The following is a 15602-nucleotide window of genomic DNA, read 5'->3' as shown; positions in this document are numbered from 1 at the left end:
CTGATTCCCAGACTTCCACCCTAATGGCCAGGCCTCCTTCCAGACCTAGCCTGGGTGAAGGGGACTCCCAGGGGCGGGGATTGAGGCCCAGGAGGGAACAGAGAGCATGGCGCTTTAATTGGAGGTAATTAGTTAATTTACTCTGAAAGCAGTAGGGGGAGGGGATGGGTCTGTGTCCTAATAGGGCTCAAACTCTGCTGAGTCTCTTTCTGAATAGAGCTGACCACCCACCCAGGAGACCCACTCTTTGGCCCCAGGTCAGAGCAAGGCCCAGAGCAGACCTGCAGTAGAGCTGCAGAAAAAAAGCAGGTGCCTTGGGGTGGTGGGAACAGGCCTTTTGAGGTTAGGCAGGGGGGAACTGGCATGATTGGGGAGGTGCAATCTGGAATTGGAACTGGTTTCTCTCCTCTCACCTATACTTCCATCCCTCCCAAGGTCATTGCCCTCCCAAGTTGGGGGCCCACCCCCCTCCTATGGTCAGTGACCTCCCAGAGCTGCCCACCCTAAGGGCAGCAGGGCCTGAAGGCTAACCTCACTGCCTCCTGCTTCGGGAAGCCATTCCAATAACCAATAACCGGGGAAAGGGGCGCCAGAGGGGAGAGCCCCTGCCGGGCCCCAGGGGGGCGTGTCGTCGGGCCCGACGCGTCGTCGGCGGTGGGAGGGAGGCCGGGACGGCGGGACGGCGTGGCGGGGACTCTGGGCGACAGCCTCCGGAGCCCCGTCTGAAGCAGCTGACCCGCTGGTGGCGGGCCAGGTCGCGGCGGGGCCGGGAGGCAGCAACGTGCGGCGCGGCATGTCGCGGCCGCAGCGGCAGGGAAATGTGGGGGCGGGCCGGCGCGCCGCCACCCCCACCCCACGCAGGCCCATTCATAAAACCCGCAGGCATTGCCCGGGCCTGGCAGCCTCCTCTCCTAATTGCAAACTCATTAAGGAGTTTGCATCTAATTTGCATGGAAATCATTTCCTGGCCCTAAACAGAGCAACTCCCCCTTCTTTTCAGACCCCTCTGCCCTGCTCTACGCATACAGCCTGCGAGAGGAGGTTGGGGGGGGAGCATTATCTCTGCCCTGAGCCCCCTCCCATGCCTCACTCCCCCCATCCTCCTGGCCGGGAGCCGGGAGCCGGGGAGCGGTGTTGGCAGAGCACCCACCTAGCTGGGAGTCCTGCCTGTGCCCTAGGTGAGCCCGCCCTGCACCAGTGGGTCCAAGCAAGGGGAGGTACCCGCCAAGTCATTTGCCCCCCGGCTTGGCCATGCCCAGGGAAGGGAGGAGGCGGACGGCGGGCAGCCGCAGTAGCTGGTTGTACCTGGCAGGAATACGGTTGGTAGGTGAGGCTGTTCGTGCCCAGCCTCACGTACGTGCCCCCACCCCCACACCCCTCACCCCACAGAACAAGCGCCCAGTGACTACAGAAACAGACACCCAGCCTCTGCTCACAAAGGCACCCACACCAGGCCAGCCATAATGGCTGCCGTCTTGGCAGCTACCCTCAAGGGCAGACAGATGCCTTCACAGGCCGTTTGGTTCTTCTCCAGCACCCAGACAGGGTTGGGGGGGAAGGGGCTTCTTTTAAGACTTAAGACTTCTCTCTTAAGGCTTCTCTTAAGCCTCATAGAGGGGCTCCCTTCTGTACCCCAAAGTGCTGGGCCCTACATGAGGCCCCCAAGTGCTGGGCCCTACATGAGGATCTACCCGGGTGAGGGGGACACAGGGGCCTCTAACCCAGGAGGGACAGTGGAGGTGGCAGCCCCAGAGAAGGGGGCACCTAAGTGCTTCCCCAGATGGGCTCTCTCCTTCCTGTAGTAGGTGGAATGTTTCCCAACCTCTGGGAAGGGGGGAATGGCATGGTTTAAACTGTTGGAAATGGGACAGAACTACCTAAAGTACATGAAATCAGATACTACCTGGGGCACAGTGCCCTGGTCCTGTATGTCCTGAGACAGTGTAAAAAGCAATCACAAAATTTTCAGCATCAGGATCGAAAATTAAAACCTGCCTCTTGTCTGGATTATCTGGATCTCTCCTCAGACATGGCCCTGCTTCTGCTTCCTGCCTGCCCACACTCCCACCTGCTGTCCCTGAAGTTTCTCCCTTCCATTGCTAGGGCCTGGAAGGGGTGGGCAAGGGTGTTCTGGAACGCTGACCACACATTCATCTTGAGCAGAGTTGGACCAACACCCTCCTCTCATCTCCTAGAACAGTTGGGGCTAAAGTATTGTGTGTATATGAGTACAGAGGTACAGGAGGAAAATAGTAGGGCATCTATTTTTTTTTAATCTCCTCTTTTCACTTAGGTTGAGTGTGGTTTATAAGGTAAACAACATAAAAATATGCTTATATTACTAGTGTCTCTCAATAATGTTTTTTTATTGTTAGGGAGCATGGCCAAACACTCTTTGGAGACCACTGGTCTAGACTTCAAGTGGGGTGACTGCAGGTGGGGGGGGGGTGGCTTGTCTTGTCCCTCTTAGTATCTGTCCTTGAGAAGTGGTGAGTACAGAGGCCAGCAGGAGGCAGGAAGCCAGGACAGTGTATTGGATGAACAAAGTCTGCCCCTGGAATTGACAGGTAAAGAAATTGAAGTAACTCTGGGTGGGGGAGTTTGCTCAGAGAAGCACATGGGCAGACAGAGTACGTCTCATTGCTGCTGTGTGTGCAGCCTGCGCATGTCCAATACCCACAACGAATCCAGACTCCACTCCCAGCCACCCCAGTGGATGTGGATGTGGTTCCTTCCTCTGCCTGCTGGCAGCATGACCTGTCTGAGCTCCTCTCTAGCCAGACAGCAGGGCCACCGGCCACATCCACTCCAAACCCAATGGGAAGCCTGCTGCAAGTTACCTATCCTAGGACTCTCTGGAAGTAAATATGGTGTAGGAGAAAGAATTTAGGCTCCAGAAAGCCCTCAATCCTTGTCCCGCTGGGTAACCTCAGGCCCAACACATAACCAGTATGAGCCTCGGTTTCCTTGTCTATAACATGGGACTAATAATCGTACTAACCCAGAGGGTTGTTGTCAATACTGAATGGCCAACTGTGTGTACAGAGTCTGCACATAGTAGGTGTTCAGTAAAATTACCCTATGTGTGCAGCAGGTGCCCCATAAAGAACCTGTTGAATTGGGATTTGCTATCAGCATGGGAGGGAGAATTCTGAAGGCAGACAAATGAGGCTTTGTACAACACCTTCCTGCAGAAATTAACAGCCATCCCACCATCCCAGGCCCTCTCCAAGCTCACCCACTCCCAGAGGGGGTGTGGGAGGGGAGGGATGGGTCCTCCTCCCTTTCTCCAGCCAGCTCCTTTTCCTCTTCCTGTGCTGCCTTCACTTCAAGCATGAGCTGAGGGTGACACCTGACGGCCATTCCTGTAGCTGCAGGACCCATACCAGTGACACCACAATAAGAAAGGCAAGAGGTCTGGTGAGAGAGGGAGCCATTCTTTCCAGCACTTTCCTTCCACTTCACACCTCCCTTCCAGGGCCCAAGGAACCTCTAGAAAACCACCCCTCACTCCACCTGAGAGAGCTCTGACACTGCCTGAGGGGTGGGATGATCAAGGAGGCCTCTGCCCAGACCCTGCCCTGGCCCTAGGCAGAAAGCAGAAAGATGAAGGTTACTCTTCCCCCGTGTGCATTCTGGGCCTTATAGGCATCATCTCATTCAATTCTTATCACTAGGGCCTATTGTCACAGCAGGGAAAGCAGGTACAGCAAAGTTAAGCAACTTGCTCAGGGCCACACAGCTCCTAAGGATCTAAATGATGAAATGAATGGGACACCTGGTAAGCCTCCAGGTGACAGAGGAGGCCAAGAGGAAGTGGCCTGCCAGAGGGTTAGAAACACCAAGTTCCAACCCAGCCTTGCCCAACTAGTGGAGTGACCTCCCTCAAGGGCCTTCTACTGGCTCGAGGGCAGTGGGGTGTTGGATAGAGCAGTGATTCTCAAACTGGCCCTCCGTCCATGAGAATTATCAGGGGAGAATTAAAAAAATAATAATGTTTATTTATTTTAGAGACAAGAGAGACAGAGCACAAGTGGGGGAGGGGCAGAGAGAGCCAGAGACAGAATGTGAAGCGGGCTCCAAGCTCTGAGCTGTCAGCACAGAGCCGGACGCGGGGCTCAAACCCACGAACCATGAGATCATGACCTGAGCTGAAGTCAGACACTCAACCGACGGAGCCACCCAGGTGCCCCGGAGAATTTTTTAAATACCAATGATTGCCCCAGCCCTGGCTGATGAAATCAGTGTCAGTACGAGTGGGGCTGAGGTATGGGTATTTTTAAAAATCTTTCTAGGTGATTCTAAATGAAGCTAGGGTTGAGATTGTGGCCTCTGGGAGTTTTCCATCTTTAGACCTCCCTGCCCTCCAGAGGTCAGCTCCCCAGGGCTTCCCCTGTCCTGAGGGCTCTCCAGAGAAACCACGCCTTCCTTCCCCAGTGTTCTCTGGACATCTTAAGGTGTCCACCCAGACCCCCAGGGCAAGCTGCCTCCTCACCCCTCTGTGGCCCCAGGGGGGAATACTGTCCATCAGCTCTTCCCAGAGGGGGCCCAGCAGGCTTGAGCCTCCTGAATCTCTGACCCCAGGCCTGGCCACTGTGATGGGGGCAGGGAAGGCCACTGAGAGCTTAACCCCAACAGGATGAAGGCGCCATAATTAGGGTCAGGTGGTTGGCTCAGCCTGCGGAAATCCCCAGCTTAGTAGGGATAGGGGGGCTTCAGCCTGGGAGGGGAGGGGGTCAGAGCAGAAGTGAGGGGGCAGGGGAGCCCAGGCACATGGAGACCCCAGGACCTAGCCCCTAGCCACCTCCTGGGAAGGCCCACTAGAAGCTCAACCCAGTTCACCCCACCCTGGGTCGCTGACCCCCAGGGAGACAGGAAAAGACTGACCAGCCCCCGAACCCCAAATGCCCCGCTGCTCCTTCGGGCTGGGGTGTGCCAGGATCAACTCCCAACCCCAGCCTTTGGTGGGAGGAGGAGGAGGAGGGTACTGGTGGGAAAGGGCTACGTGAGTGTTCCCAGGGCAACACAGGCTTCTCTCTGGCCCATAATCCTCAGGCCTTGAGTGAAGGATCGCTTTCTTCTGTGGAATGTAACAGTGAGGGGACAAAATGGGGCAGAAGAAGAGGGGGGGTGGAGGGAGCAGATTCCAGGGAATAAACTTTGCTGGAGGTTCTTGCCAGCCCCCAAATGGTGGCAGCTACAAAGAGAAATCCCCACCACCCCCAGATCACCTCAGGGCACAAGGTCTTGGGCTGGGCTGGCCAGGTAGCTCCCAACAGACCCCCACCCAGAGTCCCAGGGGGCCTGGGTGATCACCTTTGCTAACCGGGCATTTGTGAGGGAAGAAATGGGGTCTAAGAGATTAGAACCAGCCAAGTCACGTAGCATCAGAACCACACCCAGAAGCTCCAGCTTCCCAAGAGACTACCCAAGTGAGCCAGCAAGAACCAAAACCTGCTCCCACACTTACCTGGGCCAGAGTCCCTCTGCCCCCAAGCTGGGCACCCCTCCCCCCTGCCATCAGGGTCATGGGCTGGGCATGGCTGAGCAAGCAGGGGGCGGGTACATACCAGTCCACAGGCCATGATGGCTGGGACCAGGGGCCAGCCCACTGGCTCCCTCATTGAGATTCAAAACTTATACTCCAGGAAGCCTTCCAGGCTGTTCTACAAAGGGCTGGCGGTGCCAACACGCACACACTCAGCCTTGACCTCCCAAAGGATGTTTTCCCCTCCCTTGCCTTCCCCTGGCCCATCACAGAGGTCCTACATAAGCCCCCGTTCTGCTAGCTCATAGGCCCCCTGTTCTGCTAGCTAGCTCTAGGCTAGCTCTAGTCCCAAGAACCCCTGAGGGCAGGACTGTGTGGGCACAAGGTACTGTGCCCAGCCCAGCACCAGCAGCAGGGAGACTTGGGAACAAGAGTCTCTTAGAAAGGGGCCAAACTTGGGGCCCCTGGGTGCTCAGTCGGTTGAGTGTCTGACTTTGGCTCAGGTCATGATCTCACTACTCATGGGTTCGAGCCCCACATCGGGCTCTGTGCTGACAGCTCAGAGCTTGGTGCTTGCTTCAGATTCTATGTCTCCCTCTCTCTCTCTGCTCCTCTCCCATTCTCACTCTCTCTCTCTCTCTCTCAAAAATAAATAAACGTTAAAAAAATTTAAAAAAAGAAGAAAGAAAGAAAGAAAGAAAGAAAGAGAGAGAGAAAGAAAGAAAGAAAGAAAGAAAGAAAGAAAGAAAGGGGACAAACTCAGCTCCAGTCACAGAACCTGGAAAGAACCTGCAGTGGGAAATCACCTCAAAAGGCATCTGGTTCTGGTTCAGCCCCCACCCCCCACACCCCGTGACCTTGCAGTTGTGGGATAGCCTTCTGTCTCAACACCTGCAGAGATGGATGTCCCTTCACGGATCCGTTCACTCATTCATTCACGCAATGCTCCTCACCCAATCATCTTCCACACCTCAGGGGCCGAGGCAAATTGTTTTCAAGGTCGTTGCGGGGGTGGTATCTGTCGATCACCCTTCCTGGGCCAAGAACAGTGCTAAGTGGGAATAGAAGATCCCGGCTGGCAACACACCCCCGTGTTCATGTGGCGCCGTGGCACTTACAGTTTGCACACCCCAGTATTCCTTTCAGACCCCAAGCAACCGTCCTGGGTGGTGTTGGTCCTGCTCACTGGCAGCAGCTGAGACTCAGAGGGGGCATGTCTTTGCAGCTGGGAGAGGGGTGGCCTCAGGACACAGCCTGCACAGCTGTGCTTCCGGCCCAGCGCTCCCTTCACGCACCCACTGCCGGCCCTCTGCCAGCTGGGGTTCCCATGTGGGAGACAGGCTTTGCCCAGGGGAGAAGAGGGCTCCTAGCCATAAAAATAATAGTGCGGAAGGGGCGCCTGGGTGGCGCAGTCGGTTAAGCGTCCGACTTCAGCCAGGTCACGATCTCGCGGTCCGTGAGTTCAAGCCCCGCGTCGGGCTCTGGGCTGATGGCTCGGAACCTGGAGCCTGTTTCCGATTCTGTGTCTCCCTCTCTCTCTGCCCCTCCCCCGTTCATGCTCTGTCTCTCTCTGTCCCAAAAAAACGTTGAAAAAAAAAATTAAAAAAAAAAAATAGTGCGGAAGAGTCAGACTCCCGCTGGATCCCAGACACTGTGCCGAATCTGTTAGCAGCAGGGGAGTCAAGTGCTGACCCCGGAACTCCCACCACCTGCCCTCTGGGACCAGGCCCGCAACAGGGACCCGCACAGCTGGCACATGCATACGCGCACAGACACACCCAGGTGGCATGAGTCCCTGCACGTCCTAGGAGACGGGCTGTCCCGGCCCATTCACTCCCCTCTGATAACCCAGCAGCTTCCAGCAGGACACGCACGTACCTCCAGGCTGGTCACCTCGGGCACATGCCAGGCCAGCTGCCAGGGCCCAGAGCACCAGCCCTGCTGGGCCCTAGAGCGTGACCTCCTCCATGGCTCACCCTGTTCGACCTCAGGAAGGGGCGTGACCCCACGGGATGTGAGGTCCAGAGGCCCCACCGGCCCCTCCTCAGGGCCAGCAGGTGCTGCAGGGCTGGGGTCTAATGAGGAACCTCAGGGACACCCCCCGCCAGGCTCCGTGCAGGCACCCAGCTCCTGGGCACACTCCAGGGAGATGCAGAGTAACAAAGAGAGGCCTGGAAGGGCTGACAAGGCTCTAGCAGGGAAGGGGGCAGAGGCGGAGGGGGGGAGGCAGAAGGGAAAGTAGGAGTAAATCTGGGAAAGGTGGAGGTCGAGGTTTGGGATCAAGGAGAAGCACAGAGAGGGCTTGGCCAGGGAATGCTAACAGGGCAGCTGGAATTTAGGAAAGGGAGGACCCGTGGGGCGTGAGCAGAGGCAATTAAGAAATGGACCCTGGAGCAGGCAGAGCTGGGTTAGAATCTTTGTCCAGCCACGTACAAGCTGGGTGACCTTGGCCAGGTGGCTTACGCTCTCTGAGCACCGTGGTATAATAGTACCTGCCTCACTGTGGGAAGTAAATGAAGCAAAACGCCAAGCACGGAGCCTGACACACAGGACCTGCTCGACTCATAGGAGCTGTTGCAAGGAAAATCCAAAAGGCTCTGAGGGCAAACCTGAAAAACAAGTCAAGCCTGCCCTGGGCCTAGCAGAAAGGGGGCTTAGGGAGCAGAGAGCCCGGGGAGAGACTGGGGCCATGGACCCAGGGCAGCCTCCCCACAAGGTCCTTGTCCCTTGAAGGGGATAGGGGGTGAAGAAGAGGGCAAGACAGCCACTGCCGCCATGTTGGCATCATTCCAGGGATTCTGAAAGGTCCCAGGAGTGCTTCTGTCCACCCCAGGCCCTCATCATTCACATGAGGGGGCCTAGGTCCAGCGAGAAAAAGGAACTTGACCAAGGTTACTCGGAGATGGCAGATCTGCTAACCCCCAAGCCAGCCTCCTTTTCCTGGTGAGGCACCCTGGGCCCTGTTCAGAAGCAACAACCAGGGAGAAAGACCCCTCAACTCCATGAAAGGGAAAGACCTAGAAATCATATTCCCTGGAAATAAAGATGAAAAACTCCACTCCTATTCCCACTTGCTGAGGCCTGGAGAACACCCATACTTCCTCCGAAGCCCAGACCAAAGGCACCGCCTCTGAGAAGCCCTCCCTGACCAGCGATGGCAGTTGTGCAGGTTACATTCTGCAGGGCCCTCTCTCTGAGGCCTCCACCTAGCCACCTCTGTAGTCAGTGGGTGTGTTTTGTTTTGTTGTGTTGTTTTTTCCCTCCACTGAGCTGGAGTTTTTGAGGCCAAGGGCAGGGTCTTAATCAAGTTGGAGGACCCAGGTCCGACACCATGATCCAGCCTAGTGCTGCTGTGTGTGTGAACGAAGGAACCAGTTGAATCCAGATCTGCCGGGGCCAGGACACCCTAGGGGTGGGGACGGGGCTCTGGGGCAGCTGCCTTCCTGTCCTGGCCAGTCTCTCCCTCCCCCATGCCTGAGAGCCCCGTGCTAAGAACAAGTTCCTGGTGCAGGCTGTACCCTGTCCCGGATGCCTGGCATTTACCAAAAGGGCAGAGACAGTGAGAAGGGCCTCACCTGTGCCATCCACTCAGAAAGGAGCCGGGCGGCCGGCAGGAGGGAGAGGAGTTAGGTTTCAAAGTGCCCGAAGATGACAGACTGATGGCGGAGGCTGGCCATCTCAGAACCTGCAAAGGATTAGTACCTAGATGAGATGATACAAGGGGCATCTGCAGAGCTACGGGAGGATGGCAACCCTACAGCCAAAATGGGCAAGAGATATGAGTGGGCAGTGAAGGGAGACAAGACCCCAAAAGCGAACACACATGAGAAGAGGTGCTGAAAATCACCAGACATCACTTCTTTCCAATGGATGGGCAAAGATGAGAAAACTGGATAAAGCCCAGTACCGGTGGGGATGTGGGGACACGGGAGCCCTTTGCATGGCAGGCGTAGGCCCAATGGCACACCGTGGACTCGGGGTGGCCATGCTTAGTCAAGTGAAATACCAGGTGTCCTGTGACCCTGCAGCTCCCCTTGTGACTACATACTGAGAGTCTCAGGCAGGTCCCTCTGGTCCAGGCAGAGCTGGCCCACAGCTCATTCCCTCCAGGGGGGTGGGCAGAAAATTGTGGGGTGGTACATCATGGGATAAGTGACAGCAGGTTGGAGCAAAAAGGCTAGATTTTTTTTTTTTTTTTTGAAAGGGAGAGAGAGAGAGTGGGGGAGAGAGGCAAAGGGAGAGGGAAAAAATCTTGGGCCCCATGCTCAGTGCAGAGCCTGATGCGGGGCTCAGTCTCATGATCGTGAGATCATAACCTGAGCTGAAATCAAGAGTCAGATGCTTAACTGACTGAGCCACCCAGGTGCCCCAACAAGGCTAGATTTTAAAACAGTGCTGAGCAAAGGAGATTGTGACACAATGACATTAACCGAAGTTGTTCCAAAACAACAGTGCCTATTTGCAGGAAACATACAAATGGAAAGATCCACATCCAATATTGTGAGGGGGGAGAGGAGCAGTGTGGGGGGCTGAAAGGAATATATGCACAAACTAGACAGGCCAGTGATGCCCACTAAGTCTGTACCCGAGGGCCACAAAGGGGGATGGCCCCAAAGCCCTGAGCATAGGCCACAGGTGGAGCCAAGGGCCCCATGCAGGTGGGTCAGAGCCCTGCTGACCTCAGAGGTCACCCTCCACTCTGGCAGAGAAGGATCTTGGCCAAAGTCAATCCACTGCACACTCAGAGCCCACCCAGCATGGGCATCTTTCATGCCCTGGAAATGGAGGCAGAAGGAACCTCGAACCTATGGCAGTGGGGTTCCCCTGAGCTGGAGGAAGTGAGAAGTGAGTCCCTGACCTCCCAAAAGTCTCTATGATTAAGGGGCTTTGTACTTTTCTTGAAGGAGAGTCTTTATCTTCAGATGTACATTCAGGGGTATCTGGGTGGCTCGGTCACTTAAGTGTCCTGCTCTAGGTTGCAGCTCAGATCATGATCTCATGGTTTGTGGGTTCAAGCCCCCCATGAGGCTTGTGCTGACAGCTGTGGAGCCTGCTTGGGGTTCTCTGTCTCCCCCTCTCTCTGTCCCTCGTTCGTTCTCTCTCTCTCTCTCTCTCTCTCAAAATAAATAAATAAACATTAAAAAAAAGAAACATCTGTGAAATGATATGCAGCCTGAGGTGTGCTTCAAAATCATCTAAGGGTGGGGGCAGGGGAGAGTGGATAGGGGGTTGATGAAACCAGACTGACCATGAACTGATGGCTGCTGAGTCTGGGGATGGGTGCATGGGAGTTCATTATGCTTTATTCTCTACTTGTGATTGCAAATTTCTCTAATAGAAACTTAAAAAAGGAAAAAGTTCCCCCTAAGAGAGTCTATCATCTGAGGAGAGTAGCCCCTGAGCTCAGGGAGCTCCCAGTCTGATAGGGGAGACACAGCCCCCACCCCCGGCAACTGCCCCCCACCCTCTGTGTGGCCACGGCCTTCCTGCATCTTCTCAGCCTGCCTAACTGGTCAGGGACCACGCGTGGGACAGAGGCATGGTCCTGTCACCGGGAGCTGAGCCCCCAGACCTGGCCTTTGTCACTGAGCCCCAAGGGTCAGGCACGGGTGCCACGCCTAAGCAGAGCTGGCTCTGGTTCTGGCTCTACCTGCTTGTGGCCTAGGTTCCTCACCTTTACAGCACCTGCCTGAGGAAATGCCCCAGGGGGTCCAGCTGTTATCAGTGGGGAGCCGTCTCTGTTGACCCAGCCCCTCCCTGACCAAGTCTCCCTGTCCGTATTGTGGTTACTCAGCTGTTGCTGCCTCTGCCTCCCTGCTTGTATGATGAGGACCAGTGAGTTGGAGGCAGTGTTTCATAAATGCTCACACTGTCACCAGGACCAGGGGAAGGAGCTGGCCAAGGTCACACAGTCAGATAGTGGCAAAGCTGGCTTAGTCACAGGTGCAGAACACTGAGCCAGCTGCCCCCTCCCTCACTATGAGGCCTGTAGGCCGACAGAGTGCCCTCGTTCCGAGTTAGGGTGGGGTCCCTGGGACAGTCCCCTTCAAGCTCCCAGTCCCACTGCCAGGACCTCTGACTCAGAGGAGCACCAGAAACTCCACGTGGGTGAGACGCAAGCCAGAGGGGGGAGGCTGGGGAAAGAGGGAGGTAGAAGCCTTTATCCTGCACCCCCTCCAGGTACACAGAGGGGTCCAGGGACATCTGTCCAGGAGAGCAAGTCCAGACTCAGGGGCTCTGCCAAGAGCTGCTGGGTGAGTCAGGAGTCTTAGGCAGGCCTGGACACCCCTCTCGTGACAGTAGTAATAGCAGTCAACGCTTGTATAGTGCCTGCTGTGTACAAGGCAGAGTTTACAGATGGGAAAACTGAGGCATTGAACGATTAAGTAATTTCCCTCAAGTCACTCAGCTTGTAAATGGCAGAGCTAGGGTTTGATCCCAGGCGGTCTGCCTTGAGTCTGTGCTCTCAGCCACCCCAGTATACTCTCCAAGGGCAACAGTCTGGCTTCTCCTGAGACAGTTCTTCTGATTCCCCAGGGGTCTGGTGGCCATTGACGTAAAGAGGGGGGGCCTCTATCACAAAAGGACACAGGCCAATGGCCACAGCTCCTTCCGCCATGACAGCCTGAGAGCTCCTGGGAGCCCAGATGGTGTAGAGACCGGGCAAGGCAGCAGCTAGAACCCTGTTTATACCACAACCCATGGGATGGGCTCTTCACCTGGGGCAGACCGCACTGCCCCGGGGCAGGACCTCCACTCATCTCTTGCTCTGGAAAGCAGGGAGTGGGCAGGGAGTGACTGTGTCAGAGAGATGGGCTTGTATTTATTTATTTTTGTTCTTAATTAGTATCATTCACAGAAAGTTAACCAAGAGGGGAGCACCCGGGTGGCTCAGTCAGTTGAATGACCAACTCTTGACATCGGCTCAGGTCATGATCTCGTGGTCACGGGATCGAGCCCTGCGTCAGGCTCTGCACTGGGTGAGGAGCTTGCTTGGGATTTTCTCTGCCCCCCTCTCTCTCTGTGCCCCCAACCCCCTCTCAAAATAAATAAACCTAAAAAAAAAAAAAAAAAGGTTAACCAAGATCAGCAACAAATTCTTTGTGAAACACCCTCACAACCAGTCACCACGTGGGCCCTGGAGAATCTCTGTCCTCTACCGAACGGGAGCAGCTGAGGCCACCCCCTCCCCCCTCCTCCTGAAGCGTGGCCCTCTGCCAAAAAAAATGCCACACCGTGTAGTGGTGGGTCAGGAGTACGGACTTCCGGAGCAGAAGCCAGGGCTCTGGGTGAGTGCTGCCACTTCCACACTGAAGTGCAAGACCACATATTAGGTGACTTCTGGGCCTCGGTTTTCTCATCTGCAAAGTGGTGGTGATAATACCATCCCCTCACAGAGGGTTACGGGGTTGTTGTGGGTTGTTGTTTTTTTTTTTTTTTTAATATTTATTTATTTATTTATTTATTTATTTATTTATTTATTTTGAGAGAGAGCGAGAGAGAGAGACCAGAGGAGGAGCAGAGACAGAGGGGGAGACAAAGAATCCCAAGCAGGCTCGGGGCTGCCAGTGTGGAGCCAGACACAGGGCTCGAACTCACAAACCATGAGACCGTGACCTGAGCCAAAACCAAGAGTCAGACGCTTAATAGACTGAGCCACCCAGGGGCCCTAGGTTAGGGGGTTTTCATGAGGTAAGGTATGTCAAGTGTTCAGCCTGGTGCCTGGTACATAGTAGGTGTGCAACATTGGCTTCTTAGCGTTACCACTGCTGTCAGGATCAGCCCCAACCAAGCTGTGAGCTCGTTGGCGGAAGGAACCACATCTTGTTAATCACGGTCTGTCTCAGCATTTTGCACAGAGCTTGGGATACTGTAGGTGCTCCTGGCTTTAGGTCAAGTTCCCCGGAAGCAGGTCCTGAGATGGGGAATCCCAGCTCGTGATTTCCTAAAGCAGTGCTCCCAGGGGGATCAGGGGCCAGGGGGACACTGAAGAGAGACTGGGGGAGGCAGGGGAGGCCCACCAGGGTGCAGAGGCTGGCTTCATCCTGTCCTGCAGGGGACTCTGCTGTGCACGTTACACCTCAGGGCTCTCCCCATGCCAAGGGAACTGAGCCCTCTCTCACCTGCACTCCATTTGTTGGCTAAGAGCTACTTTGGGGGGCGGGGTGTAAACTTCCAGGCATTTCCACTATGCTCCAGGAGCTGAGTGCATTATGTAGAAAGAGAGCCTGCAGAAGGGAAAGCACACAGGGGGCAGGGAGGGTGCATGGAAATGGGAGAAGGGAGAGTAGCCCAAGACAGCCGACTTTGAGGTGAGGAGAGGGTACACATAGCTGCTAAATTCATCACTCATGCACCCCCAGGGGGATTTAATGCAGTGTTCAACGATGTCTGGCTACTACTTAATAATGACAATCTCCTCAGGGAAGGGGCAGCACATGCATTTGCCCAGTATAACGGGTCAGTTCACGTCTGTGAAGATAGAAGGATATGAAGATCAGGTCTTAATTACAGAACACGGTGACCTGGGCAATAGCAGATTTTTAGATCCAAAAAACAAAATTTCCTTTACGTTGGATCATTGACGGAAAGAAGCAAGTGACCCCCAGCCAGAGGACGTAGATGGAGGCCTGAAGTCTTGGAGAGAATCCTGTGACAGTGCTTTAAGGGCCTATGTGAAAGATCATTATTCCAATGGCTTCTGTACTGTTTACGCTAAAACTATAGGTGAGCAACAGATCATTACTGCATGTGTTGAAAGCCACCAGTTTTAGCCAAAAACCTTCTGGAATGGTCATTGGAGATCAGAGTGGAAGTTCACCATCATACGACCTACAGCCCAGGTTGTTGGAGTGCTTAAGATTCAGGTTCACTGTTACGAAGGTGGCAATGTTCAGTTGGTTAGTCATAAAGATGTACAAGATTCAGTAACTGTTTCGAATGAAGTCCAAACTGCCAAGGAGTTTATTAAAATCATAGAGCATGCAGAAAATGAACATCAGACAGCAATTAGTGAAAACTATCGAACAACGTCACACACCTCATTCAAGGCCTTGTGCCGGCAGCTTCCGGTTACCTGCATGGAAATCGACTGGAACAAGATACTCAGCTACAGGACTGGCAAAGAAATGCAGAATGCTTAAAGGCTGAATGTAGGATTCTTCAGTATGTGGAAAGAAAGGATTCGACATGCAGTCATATGCTAAATCAGTGATTTATAAACAAGAGTGATATTTTGCAGGTTTTCTAGCCTCATGGAATGCTGTTTAACCTTGATTCTTTTGTGTTCTCTGCCTTGTAATTTTCTGTTTTCACTACATTTAGTTGTAATTTTTTTTTTTTAAAATTCTGCCACATTTAATGATGAAGAAGGAGATCTATCCTGGAGTCATTTTACCTTTTAGAAATTTTTCCTAGCCGTGAAGCCCTGTCATTGATATAGACAGGTAATACACTCAGCACTTTTCTATCCCTATCCTTCAAAGCACTTCTGGTACTTCTGTGGTTTTTACTGATCCGCCAACCGCTAACGATGCTATGTTACAAACGTGCTGAAGGGAAGACGCATTCATCCTCTCCCTCTGACTGCTTTGATCATCATTTATAGCATCCCATAACTGTAGTGTTCAAAAGTTTGGATAGGGCTGTTCAGGTCCTTTTGTGGGGGCAAAGGAAGTTTTCTGGAAATGCCATCATAGCCAGCTTCTCTGGAGAAGTTGCTTTTAAATCCAAAGACTTGAACCACATTCCCTGCGCATGAACTTGTTTGCTTTTTTTCTCTTCCCTCATTGTCTCTTTCCAATCTAGCACCATTATGGTTATAGACATCTGCATTTTTAGAAGAGTTTTACTCATTTACTATTCTTTTTATTATTCAAGAACTGCTGACATACTAGGAATGCAGTAGAGTCGAAAACGTGAAAAAGTGCAGATGTTGAAGGAAGAATAGGTATCTTGTGCTTTAATACTTTGTGGCTGGATTGTACTATAAGCAGATGATTCAAACAACTAAGTAAATCACAAACAAAACCAAAAAATGAACCAAAGTGAGAAGGATACGTCCCAGGCAGTATCTTTCTATTGTAACCTGTTATTTGAAGGGATACTAGGGATT

The 15602-nt window shown here is 53.8% G+C and overlaps 1 pseudogene; it reads left to right on the top strand.

Moving 5' to 3' along the window:
- The first annotated feature begins 793 nt into the window (after positions 1 to 793).
- LOC124529171 (F-actin-capping protein subunit alpha-1-like) lies at positions 794 to 14631 on the top strand (annotated as a pseudogene).
- The last annotated feature ends 971 nt before the right edge of the window (positions 14632 to 15602 follow it).

The sequence above is a fragment of the Lynx rufus genome, unplaced genomic scaffold (genome assembly GCF_022079265.1).
Source record: "Lynx rufus isolate CCGP_SWC_20201006 ecotype Redwood Valley unplaced genomic scaffold, mLynRuf1.p SCAF_6, whole genome shotgun sequence".
NCBI classification, from domain to species: Eukaryota; Metazoa; Chordata; class Mammalia; order Carnivora; family Felidae; genus Lynx; species Lynx rufus.
Note: the sequence above shows the minus strand (reverse complement) of the source record. Positions and strands in the feature narration are given on the sequence as shown.